At 38.7% G+C, this 27,700-nt stretch overlaps 1 protein-coding gene and 1 long non-coding RNA gene across 7 annotated transcripts in view; one reads left to right on the top strand and one right to left on the bottom strand.

Annotated features, from left to right (window-relative positions):
• LOC146504032 (leucine-rich repeat and fibronectin type III domain-containing protein 1-like protein) overlaps positions 1 to 27,700 on the bottom strand; it is a 191,113-nt gene that overhangs the window by 22,949 nt on the left and 140,464 nt on the right. The gene's annotated exons all lie outside the window — the stretch shown is intronic.
• LOC146504033 (uncharacterized) lies at positions 19,533 to 20,881 on the top strand. Its single transcript, XR_014868837.1, has 2 exons — positions 19,533 to 20,438; positions 20,775 to 20,881. It is a non-coding gene; the product is annotated as an uncharacterized LOC146504033 (long non-coding RNA).

The raw sequence follows: 27,700 nt of genomic DNA, 5'->3' as shown, positions 1-27,700 counted from the left end.
GACAACAGGACGGGGATATCTACATAACTGTGTGAGTCAATTACCTTCAAAAAGTTTATCAATTCACTTGAACCCAGTGCTGCGAGAGTTAATAGTCTCATTGGGGCCAAGATATACATTTTATAGTTGCCTGGTATCAATGGTTGTTCATCTGTCTTTATTTATTTATTTAAAGAACCCATAGGTGGGAATGTGAGTTGTCTGTCTCTGCGTGTTAGCCCTGCGACAGACAGGCGACCTGTGCAGGGTATGGTAGCTGGAATAGCAACATACCCAAGGATAAGCAGAAGAGAATGACTGATATGATGAAACTGGGATTTTGTTACACTTAATTATTGCAAACACAACTAAAACTATAACTGAAACTAATCAAAACTAAACTGAAACTAAGGATTTTCAAAAAAATTAAAACTAAACTAAACTAGCAAACAATTGGTAAAAACTAATTAAAACTGATATAAACTTGAAAATTGAAGTCAAAACTAAATAAAAATAAAAACTAATGAAAACTGCAAAACTATTAAAACCCTGATTATTACAACTTAAAAAAAGAGCATTTCTATTTTTATTTCATTGAGTCTGAAACTTTGTTTTTTTTTAGGCTCTTACTTTGTGGCTTTTCACTGAAATAAACAACCTTGTCTTGCAGAAAGATATTTCTATAAGCTAAAGGTCATCTCATTGAATAACTTGCATTTTTAATTACTTTGACGACAACAACAACAACACTGTCAGCCAGTTTATAGTTCAGACATGACATTTTGGTTTGAGTGGATAAAGTACTACAATTGTGAATTTCGGCAGAGTCATTAGGTGGTAGTTAGGGTGATTAACTTAATAAATTACAAGAAATGAACAGTTATATATTGGCTAATTGTTTACTAGTGTAAGCTATTAGACAGAGTGCCGCAATATCTTGCTTTGGTGATTTCAGTGACATTGCACAGCACTCTCATTGGACCAACAGAAACCTGGTTTATCCAAACCGGTGTCCATTTACTACTACACTGTACCAATTAAACCAGCAAGGAAGAGCCATGCAGCAAAAAAGTCCTTTCTGAAAATGATTTATGGAGCTTCCTGTTTTGCTTCCTTGTATTTTTCTGTGTTATGTTATAAAAGCTGCACTGATGACACATGCACTATCATTAGATATTTCTGTGCTGCCTATGGCACAACAGTGACCTCAGTGGCCTAATTTCCCCAGAGAGTGGGAATTTATAAGTCTATGACTTGACTAACACAAAGAGTCATCCCTCACAGCTGTAGAATTCATCATTCTCTGATTAAACACTCCTGATTCTTCTCATTGTGCACTTCAGTCTTTCTCTTCAGTTTTTGTAGGAGCATGACATTGGCTGGTCCAGTCTCAATGCCAAACTCATCAATGGCATCAACCCCAACCAGGAAGTACAACTTGACCGATAACACTCTGTGTGTCGTTCTATATTTGTGTGTGTGAGTGACTTCTCATGTGGTTGTGAACTGCTGTGAAAGGACCCCTGAACTGAGATCCTAAGAATCGAATCTTGAATCTTCAACAAATAATAGTATGATTTGAGATCACGCAAGGGGGTTGCTAAAAACAGGTACTTGTCCAAAGGGACTAACACAAGGCAGAACTATCCTGGTCATGAAGGATTCCCACAAGGACACAACACCATTAAACTACTGGATGATTACCTCCCTCTCCACATCATATAAGCTTCTCTCTGGCATCATAGCAAACAAGCTGAGTGGGCACATGAGTCGATACATGAGCACAGCTCAGAAGGGCATTAACCTCCTAAGACCCGAATTCTTCCACGGCATGCATTTTTAATTTCTCTTTGATATTTGGGTATATTGGGGCCCAATGAATGTAAAAAGAAACAATTACCAGATTTTTTTTTTTTACCTTATTTTTGCTTTTATGAAAAATCAGAGCCACATATGAGGATATTCGTTTAAAATTCTGATAGAACAGTAGCAGTATAATGTCCTCGTAAGTGGATATCAGGCCCTTGTAGAGCAAAATTGAGTATTTTGGTCTAAATAATCCAAAATGTGATGTCCACATATGTGGACGCCAGGACCTAGGAGGTTAAAATAACAACATGTTGCCAGTGCAACAGTTCTTGGTTGATAGCAATATACCAGGATTCTAAGATCTGGCAGACCAACATGAGCAATGCCTGCACTGACTATAAGAAAGCCTATGAGTCATCCACACATGTATACTGGAGTTCTTGGCCCTGGACAAGGCCAACAGTATGATAACAACATTCATCAAGAACTCAACGTGACTGTGGAAGATGACACCAGAGGCCAACTTGAAGTCTGTTGTACCAAGTAAGTCACCATTAAGTGCAGAGGTGCCACAGTGACGCACTATCCCCACTGCTGTTCTTCACATCCCAAAACCCACTAAGCCAGCTCATCAATAACAGTGGATCTAGGACACAGATCTAGGAGAAGAGTCACCATCAACCACGTTCTGTACATGGATGACATCAAGCTGTATGCCAGGAGTGAATGTAATATCGTCTCACCATCTCAACAGGATCTATAGAAAGGACATCCAGATATTATTCGGATTCGATAAGTGTGGCTGAATGGTCGCAAAGAGAGAAAAGGTGATCTGGCCTAAAGAGGTAGAGATACCAGAAGGCAGAGTGGCAGTTATATTGGTCAATTTGAAGTACCTGGCTATCCCACAGCAAATGGGAACCATGATTAAGATGCATGAAAGTGAGCCATAGCCAAATACCTCCAGAAGGTAAGACAAATACTGAGAAGACAGTTTAATGGTAGGAATAGTATCTAAGACAGCAGTACATATGCCATATGCATTATCAGATACCCAGCTGGAATGATAAGCTGCCCACAAGAGGAAATAGATGCTACTAATGTCAGGACATAAAAACTCCGTACAAGGCATGGAGGCCTCCATCTGAAGTCTAGCACCCTGACACTCTATGAGCAATGGAAAGAGGAAGCACGAGGATTAGTGAGTGTCCAAGCCACAGTTCAGGATGAAACCCAGAGCACGTGTGAATACATTAAGAAGATGGTTCCTCAAGGTGAGGTGCAACAAGAATGCCTCAGCTTAAGACAGACAGTGACGCGGAACTGAAAAAGATCTAGAAATCTAGAAAAGGCTGGTTTAGGAGAAATCACAGAGATTATGATCATGGCAGCACAAGAACAGGCCTTAAGTATCAGATCCATAGATCCAGAAGTCTACCACAGTCAATAGGACTGTTGTTGCAGACTGTCTAAAGATGCGCGGAGACTATCCAACACATAGTAGCAGGAAGGTTGGACCATGTACACTAAAAGGCATAACCTTAACCATAAGTGGTGGGGATAGTGTACAGGAACATCTGTGCTGCATATGGACTACAAGATAAAATATGAGACACCAAAGTGGTTGAGCACAACAGGGCTAAGGTCCTATGGGACTAGGAGTCAGGACTAGGATTTCGGCTGTTTGTTCGTTGTTTTGTAACCTCACACAGTTGCCATGGTCAATACTGTGAGCTTGAGGACATGAGGGTAAGCCTGTGTCTGGTTTTAATTACTAACTTAATGATGTATCAGTACAGAAGCTTTAGAGAGTCATAGATTATACAGAGACATGTTGCAACAGTTTGAAAAGACTTTCTGTTGGTTTTAACTTCTTCTCATCCTATACTAGCACTGAGAGGTTTTGTCTCAGTGACAACACCTATCATTCAGGACAATGCTGCAGCAAGTATATGCACCGTCAGTGCTGATATAAATGGTACAGAACTGTGGCAAAGTCAGTGTTTGCACACAACACAAGCACTGCGGTATCTATAATTGGTCTCTAACCAGCAGCTTAGCAAAGATCCTATTTTAAATTGTATATAAACTGTATGTATCTATAAGTAAACAGCACCTCTGTCCACTTTAATAAACTTCAAACTACTGCAAACTGGGAGTTCTCCTCAAGCTGTTTAGACAAAATGATAGCTTTTTGTACCTTTTCTCATCTTTGCAGTGTGAGAAACTAAATCATAGATTACCAGGGGAGAAATTTTAGAAAATCTGTAGGAGAGTGGGGCTGGCAATGTCCTTTAGTGAAATCCACGAGGCACATGTGGGCTTCCAATCCAAAATCTGCAGTATGACACATTGCTTTCAGTTTTAACAAGTATCTTTTTGGTTAAACTTACACCAGAGTCTAGCTGCTGTGAAAAGATGCAGCGTGTTTCACATGATGCAAACTGAGGTGTGTAAAAATGCCCTCAGGAGCTAAACAGTGTGACTCAAAACACATTATGTAAAAGTCGTGACTGATCAGAATTAAACTGTCATGGAGACAGAGGGAGCAAATTTTTAATATTTGTCACTGTATTGCTTCCAATTATAGCTGTGAACTACTTTTCATAATATAAAGTAGATAACAATGCTCAGTGAATGCTGAAGTTAGAAAATACTAGCGGTAATATTCCTTCAAAATGAAAGTGCAGTGGAAAGTGTGAATCTTTCTGACAGAGTATAGGGGATAACTGCGCCAATATACTATGAAACAATGGAGAGAAAGTAATAAAGACACTCCAGTGTGTAATGTGCTGTGTTCTTAGCCAATCCTTGATATTTTTGGCTTTGTTGTGATTTGCTGTCATTTGGTTTTGTTTCAGTGAGTTCTTTGTCATATTGATTTGATTTGTTTTATTCTGTTTCATAATGATTAGGCTGAAAAATATGACAGATGCATCCTTCTGTGGGACACACGCTCATTGAAAGGAAACTATTTGTATGACTTTACATTACAATAGACAGAGACATTTTTTTCTTATCAATTGGCACAAATAGTAATACATATTAAATGAATAGGATTTGGGTTAAGCCATAGTCTGTGAAGTCTAGCTAAAGTGGATGAAGGGCAGACAGAGTACAAGGAGTAACTGATAATAAATGATCTTTAATTTAACAGAAAAAAAATATTTTTGATTAGGTTCAAAAGCTGGCTTGCAGTCTGCACTATTGAGTTAAGTCTTGAAACCATACAGACCACTGGGCCAGAGTAGATGTAAGGTCATTAATATCATGTTGTAAGGATCAGTCTTATGCAGCCACACTGCGTCTGAATGGATCTGTGAACCTTTTCATTCCATTTAAATTCTCTTTGCCCATAATCATCGTCTAGAAGGGAAAATCTATTCCAAAACACTAGGGGAATCCCCCGGTGTGTCCCCCTGCCTATAAGTGCTCTTTTCCTAATAGGAATTAATCCAGGAAACGTCAACTGCCCTGAGGCTTTGCTAAAAGGCAGCTGCATGTGAATCGTAAAGCGAGTGGGTAGGTTGAGGTGAGGCGAATTCTAGGGAGAGATGTTATTCAAACAAAAAATACCACCACCATCTGCTATGTTAAACTTTAACAAGCAGGATTTGTTAAGTAGAGGACTATTCATCTCCGTTTTGTGTGTTGCATTTTTGAAATTGGCCTGTTCTTATAGAGATGCTTTCTGACTTATTATTTATTGGGCGATCGTGGCTCAAGAGTTGGGAGTTCGCCTTGTAATCGGAAGGTTGCCGGTTCGAGGTGAGAGGGCCCGGTGGCGCAGTCTCGCCTCTGTCAGTGCGCCCCAGGGTGGCTGTGTCTACAATGTAGCTTGCCATCACCAGTGTGAATGTGTGTGTGAATGGGTGGATGACTGAACGTGTAAAGCGCTTTGGGGTCCTTAGGGACTAGTAAAGCGCTATACAAATACAGGCCATTTACCATTTCACCATGAATGAGTTCAAATAGGATCACTTACAAAACAGTATTGGAGAAACGTAGGATTCAATGCCTTTGGCAAGGAGTCTCGCTCAAGGAATGTTTGCTGACACAGGAGGGTGAACATATTCCTTCAGCTTGGAGGATAATTTTCTTATTTACCACTGCACAGTTTTGCCAGATACACAAATGGTAGAATAAACTTCAATTATATCAGAGTAAATTAACACATGGCATTTAATTTGCACATTGGCCAGCATCTGTTTGTGTTTTGTACATCCGCTATTATACAGATGCATGAGGATTGATGCAGCATTTCCAACCAATCAATAATTAATTGTGCCGCTGAGTTTTTGATCCTGTGTAAGTGTGTCATGACTTTAAAAAGGACAAAGACTGCTGGGCCAAGCAGAAATGCTTCAGCATACCCATTTGACACTGCAATCATACTGGATGGTTTATTCAGTTAATGGGTTCAACCACAGTCGGACACACACACACATGCACACACACACACACATGCAAGCACGCACACAGAGTTAACTTCTTCCATGATTCACATTCACACAAGCACACACTACTACTGATCTACACTAATGGTCTGTATGACTGCTGCTCTCTCTCTCACACTCATGCATCACACAAACAGATTAACAGTCAGTCATGTTTTGTCACTCTTCGGTTTAATGCTCACACCCCCAGGTTAACATGGAAACACACATACACATGAATCTGCGCCTACACATAGCTATACTAGATCCTTTCAAGTACACAAAAAGAATCAATCAGATTACCGGATATTATGCGTACACATGTTTAAATATACCTCAAGCAAGAGACTAGTCAGATTAACGAGTTATTTGGAAATGCAGAAAATGACAGTTTTCATTTCTTTAACGTCACTAAAATGACACATGGAAGCTACGCAATGAGCTATTGTTTATATAGAGAGAGCAGAGAGACGGGGGCCCTATTTAATCCTTGTCCTTGCAAAGCAGTACTGTAGGTCGTGGGTGCACCAACTATGTGGGTGTCTCCAAGCACACCTGCTATTTTGGTTCATGTAGGTATAGCACAGCAGTCTGATTACAAGCGTATTTGTTCCTGTGAGGATGCTAGAGCTTTTTTGCTTATGTTGCTTAAGAAAATTGGAACTATGGCGGTGGCGCCTGTGTCCGGCAGCCTCACCTCTGTCAGTGCGCCCCAGGGCAGCTGTGGCTACAATGTAGCTTGCCATCGCCAGTGTGTGAATGTGTGTGTGAATGGGTGAATGACTGAATGTAGTGTAAAGCGCTTTGGGGTCCTTAAGGACTAGAAAAGCGCTATACAAATGCAGGCCATTTACCATTTACCAACTATATATCTTATAAAGATCAATATTTATATCAAAGTTGACCTTTTAGGTGCTGTATCATCTGTGAGACTATTTCAATTCAATTCAGTTTTGTCTAAATAGTCCCAAATCACAACAACAGTTGCCTCAGGCAGCTGCTTGGCAGTTCACTTTTTAAAGAGGTCTAAAATACCACAAGTGGTCAGAATCTCAACAGTAAGTGTTGCTAACTTTGGGTACATACAGTGGGATGATTGCCATACTGGCTATAACTAGTTCACTGTAAATTTTATGTCATCTGAAAATTCCAGAGATCCCAATTCTTGGGGACAGTGACTTTGTTTCTAAAAATTATCTATGTGTATGTGTTTTTGAAAAGAATCTTTGTGGAAAATCAGGTTTTATTACTTTGAGAAAACAGCATGTAATGTGCTTTTTGCTCACACCACAACTTTACATGGAAACACTTACACAAATCATATAGATTAAAAAATAAACAAAAAAATCAGATTACCCCTTAAACTACTATGTGGCTGAGTGTACACATGTATAAAAATACTGCATGCAGCAGAATAATCAGATTAACAAGTTTAAGTGATTGCATATGCTTAAAAGTCATTTCTACATTTCTTTATCACTTTATCACTCTTTTAAGCTTAGACACAAGCTTGAACCACCAGACTTCTCAGGCTTCCTCAGATCCTGGAAGTTCTCTATGGTGCCTCTAAATTCCTGTGAACAGCCTTTAACCTGAATTTTTGTAGCAAGTTACAGGGCTTCTTACTGACAAAAATCCTACTTTTCACACAGTGTCTTTGATTTCTGGTTTAAAATAATTCCTATTAATATAAAATGCACTTCACTCTCAACAGACTACTTATAATCTTTACCGAGAGCCGAGGGAGATTTCACAGTGACCTGTGATCAGTGGGGAGCAAGACATTCTTCCCCTGGGCTCTGACACAGAGCAATCTGTCACAGCACATGTATCATCCTGAATACTGAAGAACTACGATAATGCTGCCATCTCTGCATATATTTTTTTGAGGTGCAATCGGGTTCAGAGGAAATTGTTTGGACCCTTCAATCTTCTGATAGTGTGTTTTGAAAACCATCAGTCCTATTCTCTCATGTATTGCCGCATTTTTACAGAGACTTTATATTGACAAGTTTCCCCCTCCTTCATCAATGTTGTTTTCATGCCTTTTCATCTCTAACGCCTTTCAATTCAATTGCATTCAAAGACTAGTAATTATTGTAGATTGCTGTCATTTCCGCGGGTTATTCCTTGCTTGTGTACTGCAAAGTACAACTTAACTGTGCAATTCCCATCTAATGGCTTGTATTCCAAAGCACACTTTGAAGCTCTAGGGACAGACGCACAGTGCAGTGCATCCATAAATGTGAGAACGCACGTATATGTATTTCAGGTAGTTACACAAAATAATTTCTTCTTGGACTAGATATAAAGAAGGGGCGCTAAAAAGGTAACAAGAGTTCTACACTTCCATAAACTCACGAGATTGACCAAATCTCAATAACTACATATATTCGGTATTCAATGTCAGCAAGTAAATGTTACATATTATCACAAACATCTAGACTCAACTACCAAGTAACAACCTTATCTGTACAAAACACCAGTTAAAACATTTAAGATCAGAACCTTATGGTACTTTAAAGCATCCAAAGTGTTCATGAGATGTCACAGTCTAATGCTTAGAGTCAATTACTACGTTATATAACAGACTGCAGTCGTGGTTTTCAGCGGAGAATGGCACAATATTTGCTAGAAGACTTACAGCAGAGCTATAGGCCTCAGTGTCTGTAGCCACAAATAGCATTAATACATGGTAATAGACCTATTCTCAGCAGCTCGACTTTGTTAGCATGTCATTATTGTCTTGTCTCAGGCGAGAACAGTGACAGGTTTGTTAGAGGCTCTTGTTACAACAGCAAAGTGACGAGGGCCGCTGCACTGCTCAGTCCTTTGTGTGCATGTTCATGAGTGAGTGTGCCCACTCTAAGTGTGGCTGACATTTACATGCACAGTGCAGTTATGTGTACACACATCTGGGTCTGTCATAAGCCTGACATTTTCATGCTGTCTGCATTTACTTAGGTTGACTGGCAGGAAGAAGCTTTGTTTGTAAATACTGTCAATCAATCAGCCCTGGGGCACCCACAATGGATATCCACACAAGCATGCGCGCACACAGACACACGCAGTGTCACGGAGTCACATCCAGAGCTTTGGCTTGCAACTGTTGATCTAAGCAAAACGTCAAGTGAATATTTATGATAATGTGCCCTGACTGCTTTTTTAAATAATTTAATGTGCCAATTATTCAACCAGCGCAGACAGTCCGGAATAGAAGAGGGCAAAGGTTTGACAGCAAAGTCCCTGAAGTACACAAACTCTGTCCATCTGCTAGACGCACTGCAAAAAGAAAAAAAATCACACTAACTGTGTCACTGAGCTAAACATGGATGTTATATTAACTGGTGGATTCGGCAGAACCTCATCAAGCTTCATAGCAAAAGAAGCGGATTTCTTACAACTAACAAAAGTGCCTGCCAAAAATGGTATTGAAACCAATCATTATGAAAAAAAAGGGACTTTCAAAAAATACGTCAAATTACTTTCAGAGCTTGTCGTGTTTTTTTGTTTTTGAGTACCATAGCCATTAGGTATTCACAAGACCCAGGGGGCAGAATTTGATGTTACAAGCTTTAATTATGAAAATAAGTGCCACATAATGATTCTGAGTGGACCTCTCCTTTGGGACCTGGCAAACTGAGGGCCCTGTCTAGTTGCCCTATCTTAAGAGGTGAGATGTCCCCCTGCAGCATCCCCAAGGGAACTGAGTCAGTATTTTTAAAGTCCTACTGACTGGCTCGATCTGTTTGTTTTTCACAGCAGCATTCATTTTGAAAAAGCCGTGCTCTTTCTTTTCTCTCCCTCTTTTTCTCTATCGCTACATTATGCACATAATTTCCCCCCCAAATGGTCCTCAAACTTCTCTTTTCATGTCTTTCCATCTCGCTCAATCCTCTCCTGATTTATTTCTTCCATCAAATTTAATTTCTTTGCTTCTCTGTCTGTTTAACTTCGATTCATTTCCTCATGCTTCGCTTACACCCATATATTGAGGCAGATTAGATTTGTTTAACTGCCTTGCAACAACATTTTCACCTTTATAGATAATGTAAGTGGTAGTTAAACCATCAGATATTGAAAAAAAAAATGTCAGATCGAAAATAAATAGCTGTCATACTGAATCAGTTTTTTTTTTGTTCATGCAGTTTTGCTATGCCTATTTATCACAGTTTAGTTTCTCAAAGCTAAATTCTAATATCTTTTGAAAGCATATTTTTGAGAGCTCATTGTTCTTCCTCCTAGCGTTATTCCCGCTCTGCGGGTCGCTTTTCTGCAAAGCCGCTTCCATTCGGCACGGTCAAGGTTGGCGCCGATCTTCTTCACGTCGTCTTTAATTCAGTCCATCCATCGCCTTTTTGGTCTGCACCTTGGTCACCGGCCTTGGGGACTGAGTCGCAGTGCTGTTCTTGCCACTGAGTTTTTGTCACTTCTGACCACATGCCCATACCATCGCAGTCGCGCTCCTTGCATTTTCTCTGTGATTGGTGCAATGCCCTGCCTCTTTCGGATGTCGATGTTCGTGATGTGGTCCCATTGTGTCAGGCCCAGGCACCATCACATCACCCGCATTTCCATTTCCATTGTGTGAAGGGTGTGTTCGTGCTTTGCGGTGGCTGGCCACCACTCTGATCTGTAAAGGGCCACAGGGCGCACTACGCTCTTGTAGATCTTCGAATTGAGGCATTCGTCGGTCGCACAGGACACCAGTGACTTGGCAGCACTTAATCCAGACCGCATTAATCCTGGCTCATACGTCTGGCAGGATGTCGCCGTCGTTGTTGATCATCGATCCGAGGTACTTGAAGTGAGATACCTTCGCCAAGTCTTCTCCATCGACGCTGATGGTGCCGTCGGTTTGGGGGCTGGTCTTCTTGGTGTTCAACCTCAGCCCATACCGACGCCTGAGCGTGTCTTCCATTGCTGTGTTTGAGAGTTCTCATTGTCGCAGTTACAGTTAGATCTATAATTGTCTTCTGGATGTCTTCAGAGCTCCCCTTTATCCCCTATATGTGTGACAAGTTGATTTTTATTTGTCAAAGCTGCAACAACTTTCCCTAGAAAATAAAATACTTTGAGAGGAAAACTATGAGGTCTAAAGAAAGTCTGTATTATTTTCATCACATGGTGACCTGAGACAAAAACAACAACAACAACAAATAACTCAGTCTTGTGTTAAAGAAAGTCATACAACTCAACATTATTGCTTAATTTAGCAGTAATTGCAATGCATAAATGAGCTGTGGAATCTAAACTGATAAATCCTGAATATTTAGCTATACAAAGTTTTAACAGTTTAAATAGTAGTCATCCTGAGAAGGTGAGCATGTATACTTTTACAAGAGAATAAGAAACTGTTGTTGCATTGTAGATAGTTTGTTCAGGGGAGAAAGTCCTGTATCAAAACGAATTTAGACATTTCTTCTATAAGACTGTTGAGTTTTTAAATGTATGTTAGATAGCTAATTGCACTGACTCTGAGACCAGAATAGGTATCAGTTCCTGTTTCTTTTTACTTTCAGTACATGTTGGAGCCACACTATACTGTTTTCTATAGTCAGGAAACAATTAGGACATACTGCTTTCATGTAACACTGCACGCTAAACTTGACCTTCTTACTTCTTACATCTCTGCTGTAATCTGCAGCACAAAATTTAAAGTAAATCAAAAACTGTTTTTGCTTTTCAAATGGGTGCTACATTACTTAACTGTCTGTGGATGAGAACAACCAGAAAAGCATACTGACTTCTGTAGTCCAATATGTAAGACGTTAGTCTTTTATACAGTAGTTGTGAGTGAGATTCCCAATCACAGGTGTGAATTCATTCAACGAGGGTGAAAATCTTGATGATGCACTCCCAATATTGTCCTTACACTTCAGGTTTGTTGATCTTCAAAAGGGTTTCTGTTTCACATTCATTTATGTTAAACAGTCCTCAGTCTGAATTGCCATCCTGTTCCCTGAGAAACACATGTAAAAACCTATAATTACAGTGTATTGTGTTTTTGAGGTTACAAGTATCAAGCTGCATCTGTGTTGTTAGCAATTTACTCACACCCAAATTAAATCTCCTTGTGATCCCATAACTGGATATTGGTCATTGCTGAAATAAACTGTCTGTCTCTGTCTTTATAAATTTGCACATTGTTACTACATCACGCTGAGAATTTTCTACTCCTGTTGGTTCCCTTCTTGTGGTTTCATGTTAATTTACCTAGCTTAGTAGATCTGTGGAGCTAGATGTGTCGCTTCATAAATCTCGAGCTACTCACCTCTTTACCCACATAATCCTTTGCTTCCATTTTCCTGCTTAAAATATTCTTCATAACACCTTTTCTCAGAGATGGTTTAACATGGAGAAAGCAGATAATTACAGTGGAAGAGACTTTCCTATTTGTTTTCCATGGCATATGCTCGTTTTAAATCAATTTATTTTATTTATGGCTTTAGAAGAGGAGTTTTATTGATTAATTCAGGGCTGATGGAAACTAACATTAATTTGTTAATGAAATCCTTCTTTCATGTCTTTTTAATGACTTTATGAACATCAAGTTACAGATTATATGAATTCATTTTGGGAGCCAGAGATACTAGGAAATTTCATATTTCGCTTTTCTATGTTATAAATAAGCTGTTAGTGGATGCATAGAAGAAAATATGGTTACCTTACATCTGTACATGATGTCTATTATAAGCAAAATAACTCACTGACTCACTAGGTTAGAGATGTAGAGCAGTAAACAGCACTCGTCAGACTTTTTAATCTCTTTGACTCACATTTTCTGTGTTATTATTTACCTCTTGTTCTCAGTATGTTGCACTGGTCCTTTTCTGCTCTAACGAAATAACCCACCTGTTCTGGTTCCTCTGACTCAAAGGAAATCTTCTTAATCAAGCCTTCAGATGTCAGCTTTAAACTTTAAGCATGGTCTTCAATCTTAAATGTTCTACTCATTGCAATCAGCACTAATTTTAACTCTTACACAGATGCCGAAGTAGGGTACGGGGTAAATACAGAACATATAGTCATGAACTTGCTTCATTGTAACACCAAGTGTCATGTTTGCCAAGTTGAACCTAGTAGACCTTTCACTCCACAGCTGTCCCCGTCTCCTTTTTTAAATTCTAGTGACAGTGGATTTTACACTTTCACACACACACACACACACACACCTTGAAAAGTGACCAAATGATTACACATTTTAGCATAACAAAGATAAATCTTGAACCTCTTCCAAGTCCATCCATCCATTCGCTTCCGCTTATCCTTTTCAGGGTCGCGGGGGGCGCTGGAGCCTATCCCAGCTGTCATTGGGCGAGAGGCGGGGTACACCCTGGACAGGTCGCCAGTCTGTCGCAGGGCCAACACACAGGGACAGACAACCATTCGCACTCACTTTCACTCGCACATTCACACCTAGTGGCAATTTGGATTATCCAATTAACCTATCTCCACAAGTTGCTCTTCCAAGTCCAGATTTATTGAAACAGCATAATCCTGACGTGTGAAACAGAGTTTTCCATCAGAGAAATACTGAGTTGTGTTGTCCAATAGCCTAAAAATCTCCTAATTTGTCCCGTGAAGAATATCAATCGAGTACAAATTTCTGAGATTTGAGGTAAAATATATTTTTGTAAATTAGATTTTTATTACTCAGTAGGGCAGAAATTCAACATGTGCTGATTCAGTTCTTTAGAGTGAAATGACACAGAATAACCCCTGATTACTCTTTTGTTCACAGATTTTGTCTCGTTAGAATCTTTTCTCCATTCATGATCTCCTCTGATTTTATTATATAAGTACTAGTTCTACGCATGTCACTGGAAATGCATTGCTCATTTCTAAAGTTTTAAAAATGGCTACAAAACACACACCTGACAATCGTATAGTCATCATTTTCTTTCCTTCAGAACAGGTATTTATGAGCACAGTATGGTCACTTTCCTTTTATAGCTAATAACAATTATGGTATGCAGAATACCAGTTTAGACATTTTTTGGAAACTATAATGAGATGATATGTTAGTTTTGTTTTGTTTTGTTTTAGATCCCACTGGCTGCCAAAAGCAATTATAGGATGCCAGGGTCTGTGATGAGACATTTGGTCTCTATACCAACTTTCACAGTTTGAGCTAGACAGTGATAGGAAATCAAAGCTGGACTGAAGTCTGAAAGTGTCCAGTGACGTTATGATGGTATTTTTGTTCACACATAACATTCTCCTTTTGCTTAACAGACTGTGATTTCCTGCGTGCATTGGAGCATTTCACTGTTGAATTTTAGATTGTGTCAGAGTTAAGCACCAGCTCTCTTTTAGAAAAGGGTCATACCCATGATCTGATGGGTAGATGAAGCCGCTGCATAAATTCAGACGCTTCACTGAATGATGGCAAAAGACAATTCAGGGGAGATGCATAAATCTTTATCAGTCTGATTGTGTTTTGACCTGCACCTTAGTCAAAAGCTGTGGGCAGTGACCAACAGAATAGGATTATGGATTCAAGCAGCCAAAGTGAGGTTTGTCCACACACTAACTGGGCTTGGTATCCGTGACAAAGCGAGTAGCCAGACAATCCAAAGGGCCTCAGAGTTAAGCTTGTTCCAGTGTATTCAGACGGCCAAATTATATTGTTTGGCAGCTGGTAAGGATGCCAACCCCGTCATGTGCATCCCTTTCAATGTATACCATCTACGGCTGATTGAGAGAACAGTCCAACGTAGGCCGAGGATGGCTGGATAGGCACGCTGGAGGGGCTTCCAGCTGGCAGGAGAGCTCAGTGGGACTCCCCATAAGGAGCAGAGTCTGTAGGAAAACAAAGATGAATACACTTCCTTTTTTGCTGGTACCTCAAACATGACGTGAGGTATAAAAAGACAGGCATCAAATCATGTACTGTCTGGCATAAAACCATAAACAGTAGGCACAGCTTAGTGTGCAACAAATTGACAAGAAAAGGGTTTCATTTTTTCAAATAATGTGGGGCAACTGAAACGGCTCCAGTTCCTTTTTAAACTACTGGATGTGTGTTTTCTGCCAAAATGATAAACCTTCTGTTTATTAATACCATAATCAATCATTCTGCAATACCTAATGATTCTGTTGAAACAGCTGAAAGTCACTGACCACTTTGTTAGGTACACCTATTCAAATGCTCATTAACACCAGTCACATTGCAACTCAGTGGATTTAGGCATGTAGGCAAGACGATCTGCTGAAGGTCAAACCCAGAATCAGAATGGGGAAGGAAGATGATTTAAGTGACATTGTTTTTGGTATTGTCCAATACAGCCTTATTTGGGGTTTGCAGAGAATGGTCTGAAAAACTGAAACTATCCAGCAAGCTGGGTTGCAAATGCCTTGTTGATGGAAAGGTCAGAGGAAAATGTCCAGACTGCTGATAGGAAAACAACAGTAACTGAAATAACCACTCCTTTGAAGGTCTGCAGAAGATTAACTCTTAACACTCAACATCTCAAACCTTGAAGCAGATGGGCTACAGCAGCCGGAACAGGAAAATGAAGCTACAATTCAAATGGGCTCACCAAAATTGAATAAGAAAAGATTGTAAAAACCTCCTTGGGTCTGATGAGTCTAGATTTCTGCTGCAACCTTTGGATGGTTGGGTCAGAATTGGACTTAACATGAAAGCATGGATCAATCTGGTGCCATGTCACAAAACTCAAATCAACTTACACTGGTTTCTTGAAGACGTCACTGTACTCAAATGTACCCCACAGTCACCAGATCTCAATCCAATTAAGCACATTTGGGATTCGATGGAAAAAGATTCACATTATGTACAAACTGTGTGATTTCATCCCATCATAATTCTACATAATAAAGTGTCTGAGTGTATAAAGGCTTTATTTCTAAAGTATTTTCACGTGCCTTACCAGAATATTTCTGATTTAATGTTGAGAGCATTGCACAGAAAATAGCACTAGGAGCCCTTAAATGCCAGACTGATGTAATTAATAAAGTCAATGATTATACACAATCTTTTAAAGCTGGAATATAGTTATATGCCCTTTTTGATCAGGTAGAGTATTGAGTCTTGATTATGGTATGCTTGAAGAAGGATAATACCCTGCCTTTGTCATAGATGGAATTAGAATATGGCATCGCATTGCTCAATATGGAATATACCTCAGGAGGCGTTGACTGGAACTGTTGTTGTTGTTGCAGATTTCTTATGTCTAGTACAGGCAAATGGATGGCACTAAAGCACTGTTACAAGTAGGTCAGTTGTTTTATTTATGCTCTTCAAAAGAAACTGCCATGTTCCAATATACAATGGCAACAAATGCAGGTGCTGCTCCTGTTTCTTATAACTAAAATGACTTCATTTCCCCTATTACCGTGGTGCCGTTAAAGATTAAATTAATCATTTTTACTGTAGACATATACACGGACAAATACACAGACATATACACACATATTTACGGTAGACATATAATTCAATGCTGTGATATCTAACCTTCAGCACATTGTGTCAGAGGTTAAAGGATTACCAATATGAGATTAAGTCAGCATTAATCCCCAGTTTTTGTCTTTTCTATAAAAAAAAATAAGCCAAGACTTAGCATCCAGCTAAACCCTTTATTTTTTTCCAGTCTCCTCACTAAAGATATCCGTCTTTGGATGTCAACAACAAGCTAAATCCGTGGTAATAATATATGCAGGAGTTACCTAAGTCTTTATCCTGTGATTAAGGATAGAGGGAGTCCTTTATGAAAAATTGCAAACATAATATAGTTAGGTTAATACTTCAAAAATAATATGCTAGCATGTTGAGTATGATTAAAAACACCACTTCATTTTATTTTTATTAACTATTTTCTTCAACAGAATATTGTCACAGTGTCTTTTATTAATGTGTCGTTTTGCGTCCAAATGTACTACAGTGTACATTTTACAACAGTATAGTGCATAGTATTAAATATACTATATCGTATTTTATATATCAGTATTTTATTTTCATATATATTGCACTCACCATACAGGGTTTGCAATTCATCCTCAGTTTTAGGTACACAAAGAAGTGTCTTGGTTTAAAAAACACTGGATGTGACAAAAATAGACTAAAAAAAAGCTATTGCGTTTTAACAGGAAAAAAGTAAATAAAAAAATATATACAAGTGGAACTTTGCTAAAGATAGAATATGATGATGTCAGATGTGATTAGTACAGGAATAATCTTCTCTGCTGCTGCTCTACAGTTATGATCTTTGATTTAATACTATGACCTAACCCCGACATTTGAGGTCAAACGATTACCTTTATGGGATCATTTTATGACATCATGTCATCTTTTATATTAATACTGTACCTCAGTAAATGCCTGTGTTGTAAGATGACGCTCCTGTCGACCTCAACATCTGTTTTAATCCTAACTGAAGTGCAAAAAAAAAAAAAAAAAAATAGCAGCAGCATGTGTTACAACAGATTTTTGCTTCACAGTCTGGTTGTACATGCAGTGGAACAATTTTTTGAGTTTTCCTTTAGCATATTTATTTTTTCATGAACATGGCGAATAATAATATCTGTAAAATAGAACTTATTACCTATAAACATGAGATAAATAAGGGACTTACTGTATAAACATTAACCAATTTTTGAGGGTGCCCTGCAAGGCTCAGGCCCTGCTCTGCTATATGTTGTTGCTAGGCAACATGATTATGTCATAAAATCACACAGTATATCACAATATTAAAGTTATGTGGATACATAAAATATGATATTGTTGTGAAATCAAATTACACAAGGTTTTTCAGATGTGTTCATGGTGCATAAATGCTAAAAATTGTCCACGTTAGCCAGTTGGTAGGTGGTTGCTATGCAACATGATGATGTTATAATATGTGATATAGATAAGAGCCTTAAGGGGCCTAAGATGCACCTGTGTGCAAAGTTTGGTTGCTGAACTCCAGACTATGCAGGGGGAGATTTCCATTCAACAGAGAGAGATATTTGTGTATTATTGTAAAATGTGCATTTTACGCATTTTTAAAAAAATTATGAGTTATAAATATTTTTTATAACTCATTCAGGTATTTCTTTATTGGAGGTATGTGTCCACCTCTGCTTCATGTACCATGCAAATGTAATCAGATCTGTAACATCACATTTCAGTAAATATAAAATCCACATGAATTCCAAAAACTAAATAAAAACACTTCAGTACAAGATTAATAGCGACCTCTGCATGACAGTTGGTACTCCAAAACAACAGAAGGGGCGTTTATATACATCGTAGACTCTTTTCTTTTTTTTTCTTTTTTTTCAATTTATCAGACTACAAGTAGTTGGTCAACCCAAAACCAGTAATAACTCATTCTCTCATTTCCTGTGCCACTCTCACTAAAGTTGTAAGTCTGATAGAGCACAGTTACCCAATCTGTGAACATCATATCTGTATGAACTACAGAAGTTACCTCATAACTGTAATCTCCCTCTCTCTCTTCCTTTCTCCCGCTCTGCTGTTTCCCATTCCATTCCCCTAGTAAACAGGAAGAGATAATCTGAGCGGAGATTATTGTAAGATTAGTTGTGTCTACTGTATGTTATTTGTTTGTAATGTGGCGTAGGGCACAAATTCATTGGCAACACATAGTCAGATGATGTAGGGAGGGAATGACTGACACAGGAGAGATGGACGAATTGTTTTTATGGTTAAGAAAAACTTAACATATAACCAAGTCAAGAACACTCTGGAGATGGCAGATGCATCACGGTCAAAGCCTTCAATCAAGAGATGCCTGAAAGTAAATACATTATAACAAGATGCAAAACACTGATTACACTCAAGACCAGGAATGCAAAATTGTAATTTTTGAGAAAATGTCAAAAAGAGCCTGAGAGGTTCTGGAAAAAAACAAACAAATAAATAAAAAGTGATCAGCCAGTGACTCAAAGTGGAAATGGATAATGACCCAGAGCACACAACAAAAGCAACCCAAGAAAACCCCCCAAAAAAAGGCTGATCTGAACCTAACAGTGTTATCTTTCCCTTTATTAAATAAAAAATGGAATACAGAAAGCCCCACAAACCATGGTTGTCTAGACTACAGGTATTGGCTGCAAATCTTATAAAGATAGGCTTTATATGTAAATTTACATTTGTTTGTTTGTCCCCCTGAAATAGGAGCCTGTGTGCAAAAAAGTCTAATTTCTAAAGTTTAATCACATATTGATTGTTTAAATTAAAATCCACTGTTGTGATGTACAGAGGCAAAGACACATAAGTTATGTCTTTCTACCAAACAAACATTATGGATGACACTATATAATATGAGTTAACATTTATCCTTTCATTGACTTTCATTTTGTCATGAAAACCTGTCAAAGCAGTGGTACAGCGATCTTGGACCTAAATTTTGGCTCACAAATATGGGCCAAAACTGGTGAATTACATGTGTGGCACAGTGAAACCGTGGTAAGTACTGTAATGTCCTGAGTTTTAAACCACTGGCTTGCTGGGTCCTTCAGTGTGGAGTATGCTCTGTCTGTGCCTGCAAGGGTTCTCTTCAGGTAATCTGGCTTCCTCACATAAACCAAAGAAATGCATGCTAGGTCCACTGATATATTATAAATTGGCCGTAAGTGTTAATGTGAGTGTGAAAAGTTGCCTGTCTCTGCAAAAGATGGATAACCTGTTCAGGGTGTACCCAGCTTCTTTCCCATAAAAGCTGGGATGGGCCCCCCTCGACACCGAACTGCATAAATGGGAGAAAATGAATGGATACGTGGATGCATGGATTGCATATAAACTAATATTTCTTGGCTGTATTTGATCAGAAGCTTCTGTTTGCTGTCTGTGCATTTGGGCACCTATGTGTGCTTTCTCCACCGCCAATCTTATATTGTTTTAAAGGGCAGCTTAGAGGCCCTGGGGTGTCTGGACTGAGGAAAATGCAATATATCAACCTGCTGAATGTTGTGCTGTTAACACTTTGGTAAAATAACCCCCTGGTCATAAAGATAGATAGCCTTTTTTTGTAGCAAATTTTGCCGTTCCTGTCTCAGAACACTTTATTATTTGCTTTGACTTTTAGTTTCCAAGATATAGATAAAACTGCAAATCACACTTGAAGCTTCTTAATTCCTCATTTTTAACAAGATATTTAGGGAATGACAGAGTAGGACGAAAAACACTCCAGTATGGGTTGAAGGTTCTGCAGGTGATCTACCAACAGTTTGCTAATTTGTAATGTGACGGCCAGTGGGCTGGCCTTGTGTTTTGCTTTTTCTGTTACCTGTTTCTTGCAGGTAGGTGGAGCTGTCCCAATTATTGATGCAGCACACCTGAGAGGCCAGTCCCAGTGTATATAAAGACACCTTGACGGAACCAGGGGGGCGCTGGCTTTGGGCTCTGGCTCTCTCTGTCTGGCACCCATCATGGAAGTTTCAGTTATGGCTGTTATGTCCTTTAAATGGTCTTTAAGTTGCTTTACCTAATTTCATTAAATATGTCTTACAGCCGTTAAAAGCCTGTGTGTGGTCTCCCTCTTGATTGTCACTTCCTATGAGCCGGGTTGTGACAGTAAGTAAAGTCAGTTCTTTTTAGTAATTACAGTTCAATCTAGTACACTTTGCAAGGTAAGAAACCAAACAGACCTGAGGGAGCAAGCAATCTACAACAACAACAACAACAACAACAACAAAATAAAAGTATCATTTTCACACAGGTCTTTAATATATCCTGATATGGGGCAAACTGATGGGTATCGTATGGCGTCTTGGGGGCTGAACAACTGCTCTCTGGATAAATTTGACAATTTGGGTTGGCGTGCAGGATTCAGAGAAGCCTTTATTAAAAACAAGCCTACCTTATTTTATATCTATGTGTAACAGTGACTGAAAAACTGTACTTATCCTCCTGAGAACCCCATGTTAATTAAGTTATTGTTACTGTGCCATGAAGTAAATTCAGGCATGACTTATGTTTATGTATTTGAATTAAAGATGAAATGAAATAAACGGATAAAAAACCACCTGCAGGCCACACCCCAACAGTTTCTGCAAAACCTTGAAATTCATGTACTGATACATGAATGGCATACGTTGACAGTTTGATGGTAATTTAATAGGAGTAGGAGTACTCTGCTCGCCAAATTTTGTCCTAGAAGCGAAAAAGGTCAGCTGCAAAAAATGCTAGCGTCCACGTCGAAGTATTGCAAAACTGTTATAAAACTTGCAAAACTGGCCCTCTGTTATAACGCACTGCATTAGTTTTTAACCACATTACAAGTAGAGATTGTTAATTTTGACCCTCGTGATAATAATTAAAAGAAGCGACTGACTAATCCAAATCAAATCCAAATCCAGATGCTTGATTGTGAGTGCCTCCATTAGGCCTGGTGTTTAAATATGCACACTCTGAAATTGTAAAAGTATAAAAGATTGTTGTTTGCACTTAGTTTCATGCCTTCAGCGAGACGTGGCACGTGTTGAAACCGGGTGTAAACCATATGCTTTTGCTATTTAATATTATTTGTTAAACTACAGACACTATGTTGATTTTGTGTTATGGAATTTGAAGACGTCATGTGAAGAAATAATATGATTCTAATTTAACTTTCTTTTTAAATAAACTGAATTGGTAAAATTTAGGTCATAGACACATAAACACCCACAAAAATCTCTGTCCTTAATTTACTGTTCATCTATACAAGCACAGAACACAAGGCCATAAAACAATCTAAAATACTGTGCTTCTGAAGGAATTATGTTCTTGCAACATACAGACAGATATAAGGTTTTGTAGCACAATGTAAATAAAAAAAACCTCAAAGACATTGACACACACAAGCACAGTCACTCGCACTGTGACAGTCATAACCACGCAGGGGAAAATGTCAGTCTCTTTGTCAAGCAGAAGAGCCTGACAGAATCAATTAGCAGGCAGGGAGAATGGAGAATACTGGATTCAATTAAACTGACAGCTTTCCCCATAGGCACACCACTCACTGGGCCATTATTCAACCAAACTGTGTGTGTGGATGAAAAAGAGGGAGAGCGACTAAGAAGGTGTGTGTGTGTGCGTCTTTGTGTGTGTTAGAGAGTGTGTCCCTGTGTGTTTATCTTGAGGATGAATTCATTTCACTCCATCCGCTCTGAGGTCAGCTAGCTCTGTTAGGGATTTAGACCAACACAAACACAGTCAAAGTCTAATCCCGCCTTCAGCTGTCCCCACCAAGCCACACACACAGTGTCCATAGTTCAAAGAGCAGCTTTGGTATCAATACAGCAGATTCGTGGGCTACATTAGCATTAGCAGGAAAATGGCTTTCTGACACTGGCTTTTGAAGAGAGCTCCAGCAAAGGAGATATTCTATCAGTCTTGATTATAGCCATATTTACAGTCACTGGCATGGATATTGTTAGCAGAATTTGTGGCTTAGCCCTGAAAACTGTTTCAGAGCCACAGTAGGAGGAACCAAGGGCATTCACCCTTGCAGAAAATATATAACATTTCATAATCAATAAGGAGAATGTAGCTGGTGGTATACAAAATGTACTTTATGCATAAATGAAATAGCACAGCAGCTGAGTTTGGGTGGGTGTGTGGAGGTTGCACTTGATTGTTGGTGTTATTATTGTATGCTAAGCAATTTGTTCAGTCCATCTGTAATGCGAAGTGTTGTTAGCTATTTGAAAATGTTTATCTGTAATATAAAAATGTCTTGGTGCCTGTTAATGTGTGTTTTTGTCTGGTCATTTCCATAAACACATACAGCACATCTACAAAAAATTATATTTGAATACAGATTACATTAATTTACAATTACAGGGAAATATTTTCCTGGATTATGTTTGCTTGCCCCATAAGTACATCTAATCCATTTATTACTTGCTTACTTAGTGCTGGACTGTTTGCCCTTAAAACCCAGATGACAAGGTTAACAAATATAGGTTTATAAAATGCTGCACAATTAATCAAATTTGCATCTTGATCACCATTTTGGGTATCCACGTGCTTCACCAACACAATGCAAAGCAAAAGCAAATCAAGAAAAAAAAAAAAAAAACAACCCAAACAAACAAAAACCAGCCTGGCCACATTTCTTCATGTTCCAGTCATAATATTCCCTGCACTGTGCACGTTGAAGTTACTGGGGTGGTCTGGGCGAGTAACACTATGTTAAAATATAGCTATACAGCAAAAATCAAATGTCAGACACAGCAGAAGCATAAAAGCTTGTCCCTCAAAGCAGAGCATCAAATCATTAGCAGAAAGTGCTGCACAGTTGTATCTGTGCTACACAGCAACACAGCAAAGTTATTCAGCTGCCAGAAAACACCATAAAATGCTGTTTAATACAGCATACAAGAAACACCGTCAAACACAATGCAGTGGTTGCTAACATGCACTCAGACATTCATAAACCTGGACTGCACAGCACGTTAATTCAGATTATTTAACTATATGTACCTTAATGTATCAATGTATGATTCATTTAAATACTCTTCTGCCCAAATGTTGTCATTTACAAGCAAAAACAGTTCAGCCACTAATATGACCACAATGCAGTGGTTGCTAACGTGCACACAAATGTCCAGAAAAGTGGACCATACAGTGTGTTAATCCATCCAGCTCACAAAGATGCACTGGAGTCACTAATAAAATCCTTTAACCATAGCTATTTGTTCACTAAGCACAGTGAGCAAATGGTCAGCATGCTGGACAAATAGTATCTGATCCCCACCCATTACTTTTGTAAAGTGGTAAAATGTCACAGAGGAAATGCAGAGTGATCTCACAGCTGTCAAAGACTTTGGTAGTGTTTTTCACATCCATTATTCAAGTACAAACAAAGTGACACACTTTATGTATTTTGCTATAGGACAGGCAGTTAGGTCAGGTGAATAAGGATGCATCTTCAAAGATATTTTAATTAAGAGGAATGCGGGACAGTGTACTGTAAAGCTGAAAGCAGTGCCCTGTTCATTAAATTTTGTGTTTGGTTTTGGTGTATTTTTCTTGATTCATATGCATTTCTGAATTTAGGCGAATAAGGAGTTTCAGTTGTATTTCATGCAAAGATTTGGACATTACCAGAAATGTCGGACCACATGAATGTTCAAGTAGTGTTATGGTTATGTGACAGAGAAATAAAAATAATCTTTGTCTAAATATTTAACAAATAAAATCATTTTGGCCAAAATCGTACAGCCCTAAAAATAATATAAACCTTTTCATGTGACTTGCTATCATAAAAAAATCTAAATGACAGAATTTCTACTTTCATGACTGCTTTTCTTAGACCTTGGACCTTAATAATGCAATTTTTCATCACTGTATAATATAATAGCAAGAATGCATCCATATTTTCAATGTCTGCAGCTCTTGTTACAAAGGTTCTGCTGATGTGTCTAATTGTACAATTTTTTGGAGAAAAAGTGACTTTTTCTTTAAACGTAATCGAGAACAACATAGAATTGTGTGGGAATGTTAGTTTGGCATAGAATATCTTAGCCACATGCATTACTACACTGTGCTTACCATCAATAAACTGTAGTTTGAATTCTTGCTCGTCTGTTGATATATCTGTCAATCTACCACCACTGAAACGAACAGAACCTCTAATCTAATCTTTCTCCATCTCTGTCTCAAGTCTCATTGAGTTAAACATGTGCCACAGATAAACAAGGAGAAGAAAAGCCAGTTGATGGCCAAGTATTTAGGTGTATACCACACGAGCACCAGTGCTGTCACCTGATATCATTACTGGCCAGCTGGACCTTTGTAGGCCCTACATGTTATTAACTGATTCTGGCAGCCGAGCATTACACAGATCTCACAAGATATTTACGGTAATTTCTGTATTATATTGATTGTGGTAAAAGTCCAGTTTTTTCCACGTTTTGTGTATTTGATACAGAACAAAGTATGAATGCAAAATGAAAATCTTAAGATGAATACCCATGACTTGACTTGATCTGATTTGATCTTAAGCAAATAATACGCCCTATATTAAAATGAACTACAGTTAGGAAACTGTTGAAACGAAAGTAAGCCTCATATCCTCGTTGTCTCTTTATGTCTCTAAACTGAAAGTAAGCCTCGGTGTGTGAGGTGTATTGTGGGGGCTACAGAAACTCCCAGAAGCAGCACGATGTGACTCTGGTGTCACTGTCTTTTATTTCTCTCATTTATCACCTCACAGTATACCTGGAATATGGTGGTTTCTATGTACTTAAACAAAGCATGGTTACGGGGGAGCAGCTATAGCACTAGTACACCCTTTGCTACATTGGTTTTCTAGCATGAAAAGGTGTTAGACAATACAGGGACAAATAAATTCAGTGCAACCATCCAAATTTATGCAGAGACACAACTTACACACATAGGTTTAACAAGAGCTGGAGTGATGGAACATAAAGCAGCACAGAGGGAGGAAAAGCTCTCTAAACTGGAGCTGTTGGCAACTAGTTAAAAATGAATAAGTCTAACCCATACCACAGTCTGTGTGCATACATTTGTTGTCAAGTAGGTGTTTTCCTTCTTGACAGAGATAACTGACTGTCGGTCAGCTTAAGGCACATTAATGACTATTGCCCCTAGGGATGGGTATTGATAAGATTTTCACGATTCCGATTCCATTTTCGATTCTGTTTAACGATTCGATTCTTTATCGATTCTCTTATCGATTATTTTTTCAAAAAAAAGGAGAACACTAAGGTCAATTAGCTTAGATCTTTGTTTTATATCTTCTCTTTGAACAAGATAGAAATTTAGGAATAACATGGCCTTACAAACCCAACAGTGAGATCTTAAGAGATCCAGCCTACGGCTCTTCAATGGGGTGTCACAGGGTCCCCAGGAAAAAAAATTGTAAATGTAAAATAATAAAATAAATATTCTTCTGTGGCAATAACAAAGTATAACATAAATTATTCTGTAGCAATTACACAAGAATATCCAATAATGTCCCTGCCTACAATTAAACACATTCACTTACCGAAAATCGGGGGCATCTGCTGTGGCAAATGGGTTCAAGCCTTTTACCACAGACTTAGTCACTGCGCGGTGACATTCGTCTATCCTGGCCTGAATGGAGACGCTACCGGTAGACTGCAGCGACAACTGCCAGCATCTGAGCCAGCCAGACTCTGTCTGTCTCTCTCATCATGATCACCTAAATGCACAGTAATGGCAGGTTTTGTAATAAGGCAGATCGCGCTAACATAATATGCACTGTTAGTTGATTATTTACCTGCTGCATTAACAGGAGAGGACGTGCAAACGTTACCGCTGCTGCTGGATTGAGGTTCACGAGTCCGGAGCGGAATTAAAAACATGACATTCATTTAAGGTTATCGCGTGTTTTGTGAGCAAATGCTTTTGCATATTCGTAGTGTTTCCTCCCTTAAATGAAATATCTACTTTGCAAGTATTGCAAGTTGCCCTGTTGTCATCCGTTCTTGTAAAGTATAACCAAACTTTTTAGCGTTTGAGCCGCCATGTTTTCTGCCAGGTAAATGACGCTCCGCAACGTGGTGACGTCATTTGGGGCGACTGGAATCGATAAGGGAATCGTTTGCAAAAATGGCAAACAATTCCAAGGAATTGAAACAGTGGGAACCGGTTCTCAACAAGAACCGGTTTTCGATACCCATACCTAATTGCCCCACACCTTCTGAAATGGTGAGGAGACATAAATGTACTAAGAAAGGTGGTGCTTTCTCACACTTATAATTCTAAAGAGTAAATAAACAGCAATCAAAGTTAGAGTCAAGAGCATTTTTGAAAACGTTCTTCTCCCAAATCCTGAGTAAGATGGAGCACAGGTGCAGAATACAGTTAAAAGCTTTTCAATTTCATATATATATATGTATATATATATATATATATATATATATATATATATATATATATATAACTTTTTGGCTCCATGGTGTAATGTATTACTGTATGTGTAGGCTGTCAGGAGGTTGTCAGTGGAAGAAAGTCCTTATAGTTAGTAATGCTTGGTCATCGCTGATCTAAGGACTTCAAGCAACAACTTAGTCAAGCTGTAGTTGATCAAGTGCAAATGCCCAACCACAGAATAAGTCAAGTGCAGTCAAATGTAGGTGAGCTTGATACACCGAGGCCTTTTCTTTCTCTGTATAGTAAATAGGGTAATTTTTCTGTCATGAAAAACAAAAGAAATGTTGATACATCTTAGTACACACCTTGTTTCTCCTAATGACAAATGGTCTTGAGACTGCTAGCATTATTTGTGACTCCAGCTAGACAGCCTTGTTTTGACAGTACTTTAGAGTTTTAAGTTCATTTTATTTAACAAATTCTGAGTGTGTGATAAAGTTAGTGAAGAGCGAAGTTTTTTAGGTGTTAGCTAGCTAGGTGGGAAACATGAGTGAGACAAAGACTCACAAAGACTCAAAAGTACACAGTAAGTTGCAGGTTGTTGGCAACACTTGACGACAGGACAAATGATAAAGCACAAACGCATTTCAACATCTAT

Source organism: Neolamprologus multifasciatus, chromosome 14 (genome assembly GCF_963576455.1).
Source record: "Neolamprologus multifasciatus chromosome 14, fNeoMul1.2, whole genome shotgun sequence".
In the NCBI taxonomy this organism is placed as follows: domain Eukaryota; kingdom Metazoa; phylum Chordata; class Actinopteri; order Cichliformes; family Cichlidae; genus Neolamprologus; species Neolamprologus multifasciatus.
Note: the sequence above shows the minus strand (reverse complement) of the source record. Positions and strands in the feature narration are given on the sequence as shown.